The 15,063-nt window shown below is 44.7% G+C and overlaps 1 protein-coding gene across 15 annotated transcripts in view; it reads left to right on the forward strand.

Moving 5' to 3' along the window:
• NEDD4L (NEDD4 like E3 ubiquitin protein ligase) overlaps window positions 1-15,063 on the forward strand; it is a 368,536-nt gene that overhangs the window by 229,864 nt on the left and 123,609 nt on the right. The gene's annotated exons all lie outside the window — the stretch shown is intronic.

A 15,063-nucleotide genomic window follows, 5' to 3' on the forward strand; every position in this document is an offset into this window, starting at 1 on the left:
GCAGCATATTTTCGTGCTGAATTTGGACCACCTACCACATGAATGTTGACAACATGCTTATCCTAAGTTTTGACAATTTATCATACTTTTAAATCATTTTGCAGTTAGGTGTTGAGGACAAATGGATTTTTATAATTACAGTTTCATTTGGCTTGATGTTTCTCCCGGGATTAAAAAAACAAGTGGAACATACCAAGCACTGTGTGTAATTTACATGCAAGGACCATTCTAACTTTCAAGGGCTGTTAGAGTGGAAAATAGAATTTCTTCACATTTGGAAATGTAAGTTCTAGAATAAAGAGCTTTTTGTGGAAAGTAAGTTCCATCTAGGCATAGTGGTTTTTATTTTTGAAATTGTATTTTTGTACACTTCTATAGATTTGTGAAGGGTTGGTAGGAAGCTGGCTTTTTCTTTTAAGCGAAAACTTGCTTCTTAGAGAAGTAAAAACAAAACTTGTCTCATAACAAAACTGTCGGCTCCATTCAACACTTTGTACGTGTTTCAAATGGGCAGGGGTGTTAAGTGTAGGCAGCAGCTGCCACGGCCTTATTTATCTTGAGGGAAAACATTCACTTGGGCGTCTACAGTCTGGCCGCCACCAAGCTCTTTTGACGTTTCAAATATCTGCTGCTTTGGACAGAAGGGCATTTCATTATTAGTTTACATGAAAAATCAATTACAGTCAGGTCTTTTGAATGATGTCAAGAATCTTTCTTGATGGGGAAAACCTTTCAAGATTCCTTTTGTGAATGTGCTCAGATGTCACGATCCATGCCTTAGACCTTATTACAAGGCTGTTTTGTTGAGAACTTTGCTCTGTGCCTCCCAGACATCCTGTCATGACTGTCACCAATAAATTTAAAATGAAACATGATTGTAAAAAATAAAATGCTAATCAGATTCCAGGGACCTCTTATGATCCTTGATTTTTTTTTTCTACCCAGTCTGTGAAGTAAGACAGAATTGATTTTTTTAGAGTTATCAGTTACAATGTTGCACAATATTTCAAAATGCTTATACCTTACAGGTTTACTTTGTAGCATTTTAATGGTTATTTAGTGAATAATTAATTTAGTTATTTTCTTAGGTTAGTGTTTTGGGTTCCTTGGTTGGGTTAAGCTTCCTAGCTGCACAATAGTGACTCTGAGGAAGCGGGATCCTGTTTACCAGGGGTTTCCGTGCCCTTGCACGATGCTTTTGTGCATAGCAACTGCTCGGCTCTGCATCCTGCAAGTTTCAGGAGCCAGTTTTCTAATACCATTAACAATGTCATTAAGTGTTTAAGGTCCACCGTGTATATAGCATTACACTGGGTCCTTGGAAAGTTTCTGGGACTCTCTGTTTCTTGCTGACACAGAATTCATCACGTAAACAGAGATCAAAGGGCCAGGGTGTGGGGGGCGGGGCAGAACACTTCTGACACCCACGACATAGGCCGCTTCGCTTCAGGGGAAGCGTGGTCTTTCTCTACTTCTTCTAGGTTCTCTGAATTTCCCCGTGCCCTTCCCATGGATACACACATCGCAGAAGCGGCATGGTTATCTTCTGTGATGCCCAGTGCCTTTTACTGAACGGCAGAGGAATACCCAAGCTGTTTATGTTTGTGGAGAAGTTTAGTTTGGATCTCTTTTAGACAGGGTGATTTGATGCTCCAGGAAATTTTTGACATTAGTATTAGTTGGTGTCTCCTTTTTAGCTTAAAAAATTAATTCTAGGAAAATATGTTCAAGCGTCAGTCCTTCAGTCGTGTCTGACTCTTTGCAACCCCATGGACTGTAGCCCACCAGGCTCCTCCGTCCATGGAATTCTCCAGGCAAGAATCCTGGAGTGGGTTGCCATTCCCTTCTCCAGGGCATCTTCCCCACCCAGAGATCAAACCTGGGTCTCCTGCATTGCAGGCAGATTCTTTATTTAAAAGCACCACTCCCACAAAGTAGTGGATTTAAAAAAAGCTAGTAGTCCTTTCATTGACTTGGTCTCTGATCGGATTCTGCGAACTTTTCTTCTCAGCTGTCTCTCTCAGCATGGTTTGTATACAAGCGTGTTCCAATATTATGTAACTTGGAATTTCACCTTAGAGGGATTGGTGAAAAGTGTAGGTGATAATGTCGTAGGTGTGTACACGCAGAAACACACAGGGCTTGTGGGTGATGACTCGCATCTCTGTAGACGTCACAATTTGATGAGTGCCGGCCTTTATTTCACGTAATATAGCCGTCCGACTGTCTCGCTCAGCCTTCCCGACCATCGTGTAGTAAATAGTGTTGTTTTACTGTTTGCGGTGAAGGCATGTGATCCTGCCATCAGGTGTGGTAACGACACACATCTAATGACAGTATCACATTCTATCATTGTTTATATCTGTGTAGAAGGGGAATTTCAAAAATATGATTATGTCTTTGCACATAAAAACCTGTGTAGCAGCCCAGTGCTTTCTGTGTTGTGACGTTTTAATGCTGAAGATTTTGGAGATGGCAGCTTCGATGGGTGCCTTGGGGCACTGGCCTCGTGGACTGGGCTCTGCGGATTCCTGACATGTCCCAGGAAGTGAGACTCCCTCTCTGCGCAGTCTCCCTTGTCAGTGAAAAAGGAGGCTAAAAACACACAAATCACGGGTTTATGGTGAGGTTTCAGTGAGGTGTTGTGTTGGTCCTTTCCTTTATTACCCATGTCTCAGTAAGGTACACATTGTTCCCCGAGGGAGGTAATTTGGTTGCTGTGATCACAGGGCGTTAGACACAGGGCCACAGAAATGTAAGGAATACCTGGAATCCTTTGCTTTGGTACCTGGCTTTGATCTTCTGTGTACCATTATCTCAGCCTTCCCCAGTGTTTGCCCCTCGGATAATCAGCATCACAAGGCCTTAACAGTGCCCTGCGGTGACCCAGGCCTTGAAGAGACTGCAGTTCCTTGTCAGCTCTGCCTCGGACAAAAGGACTTTTAATTGTGTTTGCGCGATTGAATTTTGAAACAAACGTAGTTATATCTGTTGGCATTTCAGACATGTTGTTGGTTTGCCATGTCATTTTGGCTGTGTGTGTGTATATATATATATATTTTTTTTTTTTTTTAAACACGCCATGTTTCCAGCTGTTTGTCTTTCTTTCTTTTTGGCTGTGACTTTTGAGCAGGAATCTAACGTTATCTGTACAAAATTTCCACGTTGTGTGGTTTACAAATGAGGGCAGTATTTGCATATAGGCCTTATTGGATACTGCCTTTTAGAAGGTTTTCATAAATGCTGCAGCTGCTTCTCTTGGCTAAGCTTGGAGACAGAGTTCTTCAGCATTGACCTAAACCTACAATTTTATAATACATGCCAATAAGAAAATTGTTATCTCTACACAAAAGTTCGCAATACCAGAAGACATTTACTCCGTGTAAGAATTACCTTAAATATAATCAATGTTGGGTGTCTCTGTATAGTTGATACTTTAAAATTAATTGAGGCTAATCTAAATAGTCACTTCCCTATAGCTCAGATGGTAAAAATTCTGAATAGGAGTCTGTGCAATTTGATCAAGCAGATTTTTAAAATAAAATTAATCAACTGCATTACTGCTGAGATGGGTCAATGCCCTAAATACATTTACCTTTTTAACTCTTTTTTAACTCTAAGACATTTGCAAAAAATGAGGAAAAAGCAGGAATTCATGGAAGGTGTTGAAACTGTTGCTTGAATGCTCGAATACCAGAATATCTAAGTTTCGATTCTGAATGCCAAAAGAAGCTCAGGAAGCCCACTCCACCATTGACTGGTGATTATTGAGAGGTTTGGTAACCTGTCTACTATCATCTAGTTCCCTTGATTCGTACCAGGCAGCATAATATTCCTTGTCCTCCACAAGAGAGGACACCAGTCTACCCACGATGTACTGCCAGCTCCAGTTTAAGGTGAAAAAGACCTGAGAGGACAGAGTGTTAAAAATATGCGCTAAAATGTGTCGTTTAGGAGCTTGGTGATTTTTTCTGGGCAGATGGAGATGATGGAAAAATTTTTAGAAATAATCTTGACACAGTATGCATCGCAAATGCATGATGTTTCCAATGGACTTTCCTTTTTAAAATCTCTTGTTTTTATTTATTTATTTCGCTATAGATTCCCTGGGCAAGAGGGCATAGCAGTGAAATAGTGGGCTGCATGGGTGGGCCTGAGTGAAATGGTCAGTGCCCTGCCTGCTTTGTGCTGTGTCCTGAATGGACACCTCAGGGGTCTCCAGGCATCACCACGTCTTAACAGGAAGTGTAGTCTTCAGGCTGGAGGGTGAAGTAGATTGGATTTCATGAAGCCTGCTTTTTATACCCTGATCATTTTAGAACCAAGGGCTGTTCTGATACTTTGGACTAGCCTGCTTCATGGGAAGGAAAAGGTCATGGAAGTATCATCAATTGAGTTGAAAGGGACCCTGCTTTCTGGTTTGACTGTTGTGGCCACACTTGTGGTTCAGTCGCTAAGCCTTGACCGACTGTTATGACCCCAGGGACTGTAGCCCTCCAGGCTCCTCTCTCCATGGGATTTCCCAGGCAAGAATACTGGAGTGGGTTGGCATTTCCTTCTCCAGGGGATCTTCCAGACCCAGGAATTGAACTCGGGTCTCCTGCATTGCAGGCAGATTCTTTACTGACTGAGCTATGAGGGAAGCCCCCTGTGGGCACACTTAGTGTTCAAATGCTTGGTTTGGGTTCCTTTAGGTGTGTGCCCCAACTATCTGTTCTTTGAAACAACTTGTTTATTTTAGTGCTGAGTATTATGACCTGTACATGATAAGCAGAAAGTGAAGTCCCTCCAGGGAGGAAAAGACCAGCATTTCCCCAGGCAAATTTGCCTTTCAGAATTTACATAGCCTTCTTTTGGGGCTTCATTTTTATACATCAGGGTAAGTTGGGTGGCATTCACATCTCTCATCTAATAACTCTGAGGAACCTGCTTTTAATCCATGATCTTTTGTTGCTTACCTTCTTCTGGAAGGTTCAGAAAGGGTAGAGATGTCATTATTAAGTATGTGAGGATTCAAATAGTTTGATACATGTATAGTTTTTCATTCTTACTCTCTGCAGGATAATCCAGAACTGACAAACTTTTTAAATATATTTAATGACCCACATATGTCACAACTCATCCAGTTCCTTGAGTGACTTTTTAAAGCTTCATTATCATACTTGTTGAGGTGTTTTTGTTTTTTTTTTAATACCTGACTAGGTATTTGACTCTTCAAGGAGGACAGAAAAGCTGCTGTGGTCCAATTGTTTAAAACCTGAGCTGAGTAGAAAAGTCAAGGTGGAGCAGAAAAACTGAAACACATGTACTAAGCTCCAGCCGAAGAACCTAGTGCGTCTTCAAAGCAGAGAGGTTTTCAGGCTAGAAGGTCCATTGTGGGACTCTTAACTTTCCTAAGGAGTTGGGCTGGGTTGAACACTGCACACTAACAGCCTCGTTCTGGGTTCTTTATAGTATCTTTCTCAAGAGTAAAAGCACCTTAAGCTTAGTATCTGTTCAGTATGTGCTTAGTGATCATGCTTTTCCACTTGAAAAAAGAGATGCTAAATTGTAGTATAAGTTTAAACACGTTAATGTAATTTCAGTATTTAAGTTTGTTAACCTCTTGTCTCAAATGGTAGAGAATCTGCCTGCAATGCAGGGGACCTGGCTTCAATCCCTGGGTCAGGAAGATCCCCTGGAGAAGGACATAGCAACCCACTCCAGTCTTCTTGTCTGGAGAATTCCGTGGACAGAGGAGCCTGGTGGGCTACAGTCCACGGGGTCGCAAAGAGTCGGACACGACTGAGTGACCAACTGTCCCTTTCAGTCTCTTATAGTAGAAGCCATGTTTTGTTGTTGTTTTTTTTTTAAATCCTGATATAGTATTCCACACGTTCACGTATATGTTATGAGGATACCCAGATGCTGTAGCAAAGGACAAAGTGCTGAAAATAGTTTTATATAAACACAGTGGCTTAAGGGCCTGCCTACACCCTCGGTTGAAGTTATGTTAGGAAGAGGTGCTCCTGTATCCTGTAGTCTGGCACTCTCCTTTGACAGGTGTACGCAGCAAGAGTTGTTTTTTGTTTTATGTTTATAAACTTAGAAATGTGAGTTTCCTTAAGAATTATATAGACCAGTTCCCTTCCAGTTTAAGGATGAGGAAACTGAGGGTGTTACTTTCACACTTGAGAATATTCTTTGTATCTCACAAGCTTGCGGTATTATTTTTGAATATGCAGCATGCTAAGCGCTGTAAGCAGTCTGTCACCCACTGCCTGTGGCTCGCACCAGTGCTTGCCTTGTGCCTGTCTCCTCGTCTGAGCTGTCCTGTCCGCTGAACAGAAAGTTCTACAAACCAGGCTTCCCAGCCTCTTAGATTCCCACCATGACGGCACGCTTACACACAGGACAGTACGCTGTGGGTCATGATGGACAGAAGTGATGTCACGGAAGGGGAAGATTGGAACCAGATCTGGAAAGATGACCAGGATTTGTCTCAGTGGGTCAGCGGGAGGAGCCGTGTTTTGAAAGACTGAAGGTCGAGACCACCAGTGATGTGATTTCTGTGTTTGCCCAAGAGTTTTAATTCCTATATCACAGTTATCAAGTTTTAACCTGTTGTTTCTTAATGTGAATGGTTGTTGAAGAATTTGGGGGGCGGCCGGGTGGTGATCAGCATGAGCAATTCCTCTCTTGCCGTCAAATGTGGAGCTGAGTGAATCCCTTCCTTGCCTGCCTTCCACAGACCTAGTCTGCCAGGACCTGCCTGGAGGTAGGAGGACGGGTGTGGAGGTGAACAGGGCTGAAGCGGGTGCGGAGGGACAGGGGGGTGTTCAGGCCTCGCAGCCCGTGGTGGTGGAGTGGGTGTAGTACAGAGGGAGGAGGCTGCCGACGGCAGGTGCGATCCCGTTTACGTCCTCAGGGCCTGCGCCGGCTCCTGTACGGGGGCTGCAGGCAGAAAGAGGGAGGCCTCCGAGCCACGCCTGTCCCCTTAGATGGCGGGCAGAGCCGAGGCCTTGACTGCATTTCCTCTTCCAGAGCCTCGGAACAGTCATGAGTTTTCTCAGGCTAGTCTAGCCTCAGTTCTCAGACTGCCTAACCTTAGTACTGGAGACTGTCCCTGTGGTGTTGCAGTGCTTGAAAACGGGAAGCATTTATTCTCCTTAAGCGAGTGTTCTTTCAAGATGCTTTCTGCTGCCTGTGTCACAGCAGGATGTGGGTGGGTTTATTTTTTGCACTTTTGCACCAGGCAGTCTGCTCCTGATTTGCAGATTGCATTTATTATAAGGCATATTGTCCATTGATGAAAAATGTGTGGGCTGCAGAGCAGATCCACAGCGTTTAAAATAGCTCGTTTAGCCTGCAGGCCTCACCCCCAGAGAGAGGCAGGCAGTCCTTTCAGAAGTTGTGTCCGGGAGCAGGGCTTGCTGCATCTGTTTTCCCGGGTTTCTGAGGTCATTGTTTTTGTCCTCTGGTTTATCGTGTGCTTCCTTGGCAGACGGAGGCCTTGAAACACGGTCACAGCCTCGGTGCAGGGAGAAGACGTGAGCCGGGGAGAGCATTCTTGTTGCTGCTAAGGAAATTGATGCTCCTTTGTCCCGGAGACAGTTTCCCTGATAACGTGGGAGGAAACAAAGGGAAACGCCAAGCGCCCGTGTTTTGTGCTGATGTCCTGCCTAAGGCTTCAGAAGGTGGCCCAGCCAGTTTCTCTTCATTTCTCAGAACCGACCTCCTCAGGCCCGTGCAGAGGTGCTGGGTTTGGAGAAGCCGACAGAGGCCTCGGAGAGTGGAAAGTTCCATTGGAGAGAGCGGGCCTGGGAACAGTGTCTCAGCCTCACGACCAGGAAGGGGTCAGGGGCAGGGTACCAAGTGGTTGGGAGGCGCCTCCCTTAGGGAGCCGAGCCCCGCAGTCCGCTGATCTGTGCTCCCAGAACCCGCCGTGCAGATAGTTTTTCCTTTTGAGCAGGTTTCTTATTTTACCGCATGAATGTGTTGCAACCTTTTCTCGGTGGCCAGGTGGCCTGTGTTGGAATGCTGGTGTGTGTTGCCAAGCAAAACAGATGCGGGAAGACTTCCCTGAAGCGGGGGTGGGGGGGTGGAGGGGCAGGGAAGGTCTTCGCTTAGGGGGCGGGGCGGGACTAAATGGTCTTTATCTGCAGGATAGCTGCTTAAAAAGCCATTACTTCACAACTCAGAAAATCATCCTAGGCTCTCACAAGCATTTCCAGGCCTACTGAGGCCTTTTTTTCCCTTTCTCTCTGCACCCTGCATTCAGGATGGGGTTTCAGTAGTTCAACATGGCAGGAAGAATTAAGTATTAACATTAACCTTCTGTCCAGCACAAGCCGCTGGTCATCAGATTTTTCCATTTTCTTTTAATGTATTGCTTTTCCTGCCTACTCATACATAGGCAGACTCCTAACAGAATGAAATCTGCCAAGGATGATGCCGATTTGGTAAGGAGAATCTCATTGATTCTGATTATCCAGCTCATTAAAGGACCCCATGGCTGAGAGTGGGGGATGGCACCAGGGGGATAACGTGCAGCCAGGGTTGAGAACAACTAGTTTAAGAAGTTAGTGCTAGTGACCGCCTTAATCTCGGCTTGGAGTTAATTAATCACCCCTGGTGTAAATACTGATTTAGTGCATTTATTCTTATGTGTTCTTTCCTCATCACCCCCCTCCAAATATTCGTTTGTCTATGTGGTGGCTCATGCTGGAAGTGGGGTGTCCTTTTATGGCTTAGTCAACAAGGTAAATTTCCATTCTGAGGAGGCTGTACAATACCTATGCGTTAAGAGCAACAGTGTTCCAGTGGGATATTTGCAACTTACATGGAGAAAAATTTCTCTCCCCAAATTGCTTTGAAATGAAAGCAATAATTTTCTCCTCCATTTGCAGCTGCAACAAGCAAGTGAAAGTGGGGTTCCAATTCTAGACAGGCAGGACCGGTCCGCCCTGTTAGATCTTACCTGCAAATGTGACTTTTCTCCAGGGAACGAAAGTTATCTTCCTTCTGTAAATATTAACTGAGTGCATTTTTGTGGTTTTGAAAACTCCACTTCTTGGAAGTGTTGACAAGGCGTCAAGCCTTCATGAATTTCAGAGAAGTGGTAATAGGTGCTTTCTTCCCTGTAATGTTTGAAAGCAGAATATTAAAAATGCAAAAGGATTTTAAGGCTAGCTGCACCAGCGTCTCATTTTTTAAACAAGTGAGTGTATGGCTTGTCCAAAGGCACACAGGAAGAGGGTCGCAGAGCTTTGATGCCAGGCGACCTGATACCCAAACCACTGCTGTTCCTGCCACACTCCCCGCGTGCATGTGTGTCCAGTCGGATCTTACACTTTGTGACCCTGTGGACTGTAGCCTGCCAGGCTCTTCTGTCCATGGAATTTTCCAGGCAGGAATACTGGAGTGGGGTGCCATTTCTTACTGCAGAGAATCTTCCCGACCCAGGGATCGAACCCGTGTTTCTTGAGTCTCCTGCGTTGGCAGGCAGATTCTTTACCTCTTGTGGCATCTGGGAAGCCCACTGTACCCAGCACAGGAAGTGTTCACTCCAGCGGCATCTGGCAGTCTCACAAATGAGCGCTCCATGGGTAGTTCACACGATGCTGTCACTCCTCTTCGTGCTGTCTGAAGTAGAACATTCTAAGCACATCTCGTTTGTTTTGTTTTGTTTGTTTTTGACTGTTACCCTCACAGCTAAGGATTATTGTATAAGGTAGTCATTCTTTATGGAAGTTTTTCTTAATGATGCCATCAGGGCTTAATAAGATATATAATACATTTTGCATCATCATTAAAGCTCTCAAGACGCCCATGATCTTTGGGAAGAGCTTGCTGCTTATGTTGATTTCCCACTTCTTATAGCCATCAGTATAGTAACCTGCCTTCTTTTACCTGCTAATGACTCAGGAGGTGTTTGGGCAATCTTGTTAGGATTGTTTGTAGAGTGACGCTGTAAATAGCCCTAGCGTAAGGATTTGAGTCATTCTTGTTGAGTAAAGCACTTGATGTGTCTCTTGTCTTTCCAGTCCCTTTGCCTGTCTTATTCTTTTTCTTCCTTGGAGCATGTCTGGAATCAGATTATTGTAAGATTTTAGAATTCGATGGGGTAGAATCTGTGCCAGCTGCTTAGCACAGTTCTTGGCACACGTAGTGTGTTAGTGCTTAATCCGAGTGAGTTCTTTTTACTATTATTCCCTCTGAAGGAGACGATGTAAGTTCCTCACAGGTTTTCAGGGGTTCGGTGCCCAGTAAACCTGTCATCTGCTTTTATGTTCATGCACACATTTGTGGTTCATCTTAATTTTTATTGCTGTCTGGGTTTTGTCCTTATCCTTTTAGGGTTAATGAATTTTCTACTGGACTGTATGGAAGAACCATGAAAAAAATCAATAAAACGTTTTCTTAGAAAAGATTTTATGAGTCACTAAACTACCAGGTGTCAGCAACTTCAGACTTTAAGTTAAGGACTTTCGAGGGTTTGATGGTTTATTCTTTTTTTCCTTTTTTAAATTGAACTATAGTTAACTTACAATGTTGTGTTAGTTTCTGGTGTGTAGCAAAAATGATTTATTCTTCTTTTTTAAAGGCCAAACCAAGATCACTTTATAATGGTGGCTGCCTTTCCCCTAGCTGTATTTCTGGGCAAGTTCTTTCTGATTTTCATTAAATCCAAACAGAGTGGTCATAATTTAAAAGTCACCCTTTAGCTTTGTAAAGTATGAAAACCAAATTATAAACCATGATGTACAGTTGATTATAGATCAGTAATTTTAGCACTTATGTAATTTCACATATTGTGTCTTTGCTGTTGAATAGGATAAAAATGTAGGAATTGAGTTCACCTCATTGATTATGTTTATCTGATAATAATTGTATTAAAATGAGCCTTTATTTTTCTTTTTGTATGTTTTCCCTACTTCACACTGAGTGTGCTTCTCTCTAATCTCTGAATTTCAGAAGTCTATTAATAAAGTATGTGTAAAGAATTAGTTGCTAATTTTGGATGTGCTTGAAATGAGATTGTCAACAAATTACAACTTAAAACATAGGACTGCATTTTGTTATAGATTTGACATCTCCCTGGTATAGAAGATAAATTCCAGTGTATGAAAAATACGAAGACTTTATTACTTCTGATTTTTTCATATATTAGACTTTTCTTATATGCCTTTAAGATACTTAAAATGTAATATAAGATCAGGGATAGTTTTTTACCTCAGATAAATCTTTATTTGTGTTAAGATTTTGCAGTGTTAAATTTATTGGAAATTAGAGACTAGAAAACAAATCTTTAACTGATTAAATAGTAACTCTTTACTAAACCCAAGTCTCTAGGTAACAGCTGTGGAATAAGCTATAATTCAGTGGTGAAGCTGGCAGGAAATTAATATTATTTAATGTAACTTCCTCCCTTTACCAAAAAAAATTAATTAACTCCAGAGAGGTTTTTGGTTTGCTTGTTGTTGCTTCCTTTATGAACCTGAAGGTCAGGGAGGATTCGTGACCCTTCTGAATTCTCCAGATGCAGTTCTGGAGATGCAAGTGTTCTGTAAGAGAGACGTGTCTACCGCTCTTGGGAGGCTTATGTTTCAGTTACTCTAGTTATGCTAGATAGTAAAAAGATACTGCTAAATGAAGTGAGCATTTACATAAATATGCCGAAGAAGGCAAGCAGGACGCTGAGATGGGAGTGATGGGAGGCCTGTGTGCGGAAGGGCGGTCAGGAGAAGCCCTCTCGGGGGCTGCCTGTGGCCGGGCCTGACGGGCGGGCTGCGAGAGTGGAGCATGCTGGCGGAAGGAGCCTGTTCTCCTGCCTGCAGAGCTCTCGTGAAGGGAGTTGGGGGAGCAAGGGGGAATCACAGTGACGCTGAGCGCAGAGAAGGAAGCGGGTGCTGATCCTCGGGGCGTCAAGATGTGCCCGGACCCCAGCGCTTTCACGTCCGAGGCTGTGTCCTGTCCATAGATCACGTGGAAGCACCTTGGTAGATTAAAAAAGTCAAATTTTGATCCAGCTTCCCTGGAACCTAGGGGAAAAAAGGAGCTGTTTTTGAAAGTACAGGTCATCTGGCTTTCTAGAGGAAGAGCACTTAGCCTCTGATACCACCTTTGAGATGTGTAAAGGGCTCCTCACTCCTGTTGGGCCTCTGCAAGCCATTTGGGTGTCGTTTTGGGGGCTCTGAAGAGCCTCCAGTACCACAGTCCTTTATGTCTCAGCGCAGAAAAGAATTCAGCCAGAGGCAAAGTGAGAGATGGGAAGTGATTTGTTAGAATAGGATGCTTGTGAGGCTCACAGGCAGGTGGGCAGGAGGGTGCCAGTCCCCACGATCACTCGCAGGGATGCAGCTTTATAATCGAAGGAGAAGGGGAGAGGGGAGGAGAATGCCTTCCTCTTTCCTGAGTGGACGTCATGCGTCCATCACCAGCTCCTCCTCCAGGTTGAACAGGGGAGTTTTACTATCCCTGCGTGGTCAAGCCAGGTCCGCAAATTACTATTTTTTATGTGTGCAGAGAGCATGTCCTAGGGATCCCTAACTTACCAAGCTCACTGGATGCGTGTCTCGTGTCTCCATTGTTTTATTGTCTGGGGGCATGTCCCGTGCTTCTGTGGCATGGTTTTGTTGAGAAACAAGCCTGCTTGGGGTTATGGTTAAGCAAAGCTACTCTCTTGAGTAACCATTAATTTACAGGGGTCTCCCATATTTTTTACTTACAATCTGCTAGTGGGATGAACTATTTAATTGCATACTTTGTCCCTTTATTAACTATTTAATTGCATCCCTTTACTCTGTCCCTGTTGCTCTTAAAAATGATAGGAAGGCACTTAAAATTTTTCTGTTTATTGAATTAGAGTTAATCTACAGTGTTGTGTTAATTTCTACTATACAGTAAGTGATTTGGTTATATATGTATTTACATTCTTTTTCATATAGTTTTTCATTGTGGTTTATCACGGGATATTGAATACAGTTCCCTGTGCTATACAGTAGAACCTTGTTGATAATCCATTGTAGGATATAGTACTTTGCATCTGCTAATCTCAAACTCCCTCTCCCCCCAAAAGGCAGTTCTTATTTCCTTCCCTAAATTCTCATATTTAGCCTCTGCTGAGATCCCTAAATACAGGACCGATAGGAATGTGTGAGGTCATAAAGATTTCCTTAAGTGTCTTTAGATTCCCCCTTCACTTTTGAAATGTTGGGCAGAAAAGCGTAAGCTGGTCTTGTTTGTTTTCTGTCTGTGGGACACTGTGTGGTTGCTGGCAGTTGGGTGTTGTAGATGGGCCTTATGACCTCGTAATGAGTTGGGCTGATGTGTCTGTCCATTCAGCAAGTTCCAGGTGGCAGTGTGCTCCGTTTTTGGACCACAGTGGTAGTAGGCTGTGTGACCTTCAGTGCAGACTTCATTTGGACCCTGGTTAAATCCCGAAGATTGTAGGCACACATCCTTCTTTGAGAAAATGAGAAGACCATGTGGAAGATAAGGGTGGCTGCTGGGGTCACCACCCCTGCTCATCACGAGGAGGCGTGTCTCCCCCCCCCCCCCCCCGCCCCCGGAATCAGCTGGCATCGTGAATGCAGTGGCAGGGATGCTGGGCTCCCTTGACGTTTAGTCTTTAAAAGACCTGGCAGCTTCTGCTTCCTGCCTTTGGGGAGTGTGTGCCTCCAGGATCCGGCTGCCACATGAAGAAGCCCACGTTAGCCATATGGAGAAAAGTTCCAGCCTTCCATCATCCCCACCAAAGTGCCCGACAGGTGAACGAAGCCTGGATGAGCCATCTAAATGGCTCTGGTAGTTTTAAGCCCCTAAACTTCAGGGTGGATTTTTTTTTTTTTTTGGCGACAGATAAGCTCCTTTGCTTAACACTCAGCCGTGGGGAGTTTAACCCTTGCTTGTCATCAGAGCCGCCTCCTGTAGGTGAGCCCTGCGGGCTGTGGGGTGAAGGGCTCGCACAGCTGCTCTTCCCGGAAGCTGGAGGAGGGCCGCCGTGCACAGGACGGGCCGACCGCATAGCTCAGGGATACGCTGGCCTAGACAGCTGAGAGGCAACTGCAGCAGCCCCGACGCGCCGAGCAAGTGGGCGTCTCGCTGTCGGGAATGGAGTCGCTCAGCTCGAAGGGGGAAGAGAAATGTGTAGTTTAAGGAGATCCATCATGCTTATTAGAAGTGGCACTGAGAGAAGCGGTCTTTACCTAGGGCTTGCCCCAAGATGCAGTTGTTAAAATCTAGTTTAATAAGTGGTGGTGAAGGACTTCTTCCAAATAATTAAAAAATGGCTTAATATAGGATGATGGTCTTCATTTTCTCTCCTCTGAATTGCTAGTGAATTTTAGGGTCCAGTAAAATGTCATTGACCTTGCCCCATAGGCCCTTGTAGCCGCAGCATTTGGTAAAGTGTGTCTTGTTTTGTGTTGTTTTTTGTGGTAGGTGCTCAGCAAGTGGAATCAGTTTAGTTTCCCTAAAGTTTGCTCTAAAGCAAAATCTGTTAATGTTTAAAATCACAACAAATGATGTCAGCCACAGGCACACCTGTGCACTTCGGTGAATTTTCTTCATGCCGTGTGATTAACCACTGCACACACATAGACCCCCAGAAACAGATTTGACATGAAAGGAACTTCATGTTTCTTGAGTAACTTGAAAAGATAGTAAAGCCCTAGTGGCACATCTTGCACACGAAGCTGTACGAGCACTCATTTTGGGGGAAACCGCTGTCTGGCAGCCGAGTCAGCTGCTCCTCTGGCCGTGGCCTGAACCACCTCCACGTCGTAGGGCCGCTCCGGGAGCTGGGGGTGGACCGGGAGGCCTGGCGTGCTGTGTGTTCCTCAGGGTCGCAGAGAGGCAGACCCGGCTGAGCGGCTGACCTGAACAAAGGAGCACCAGCCTCTCTGCCACTGCTGCCTCGGGGCCACACCCCTCACCCACGCCCTGACCTCGCCTGGAGAAGGGTGGGACCACCCTACGAAGCAGAGACCCCCACCCCACTGCACCCTGCCGTCACCTGGGGGCCGCCAGCGTCGCCGGTGACGAGGCTCAGCCGCCTGTTGTTGCCGTGGTGTGTGTGGG

The sequence above is a fragment of the Moschus berezovskii genome, chromosome 28 (genome assembly GCF_049115385.1).
Source record: "Moschus berezovskii isolate FMDL1 chromosome 28, NW_MosBer_1.0, whole genome shotgun sequence".
In the NCBI taxonomy this organism is placed as follows: Eukaryota; Metazoa; Chordata; class Mammalia; order Artiodactyla; family Moschidae; genus Moschus; species Moschus berezovskii.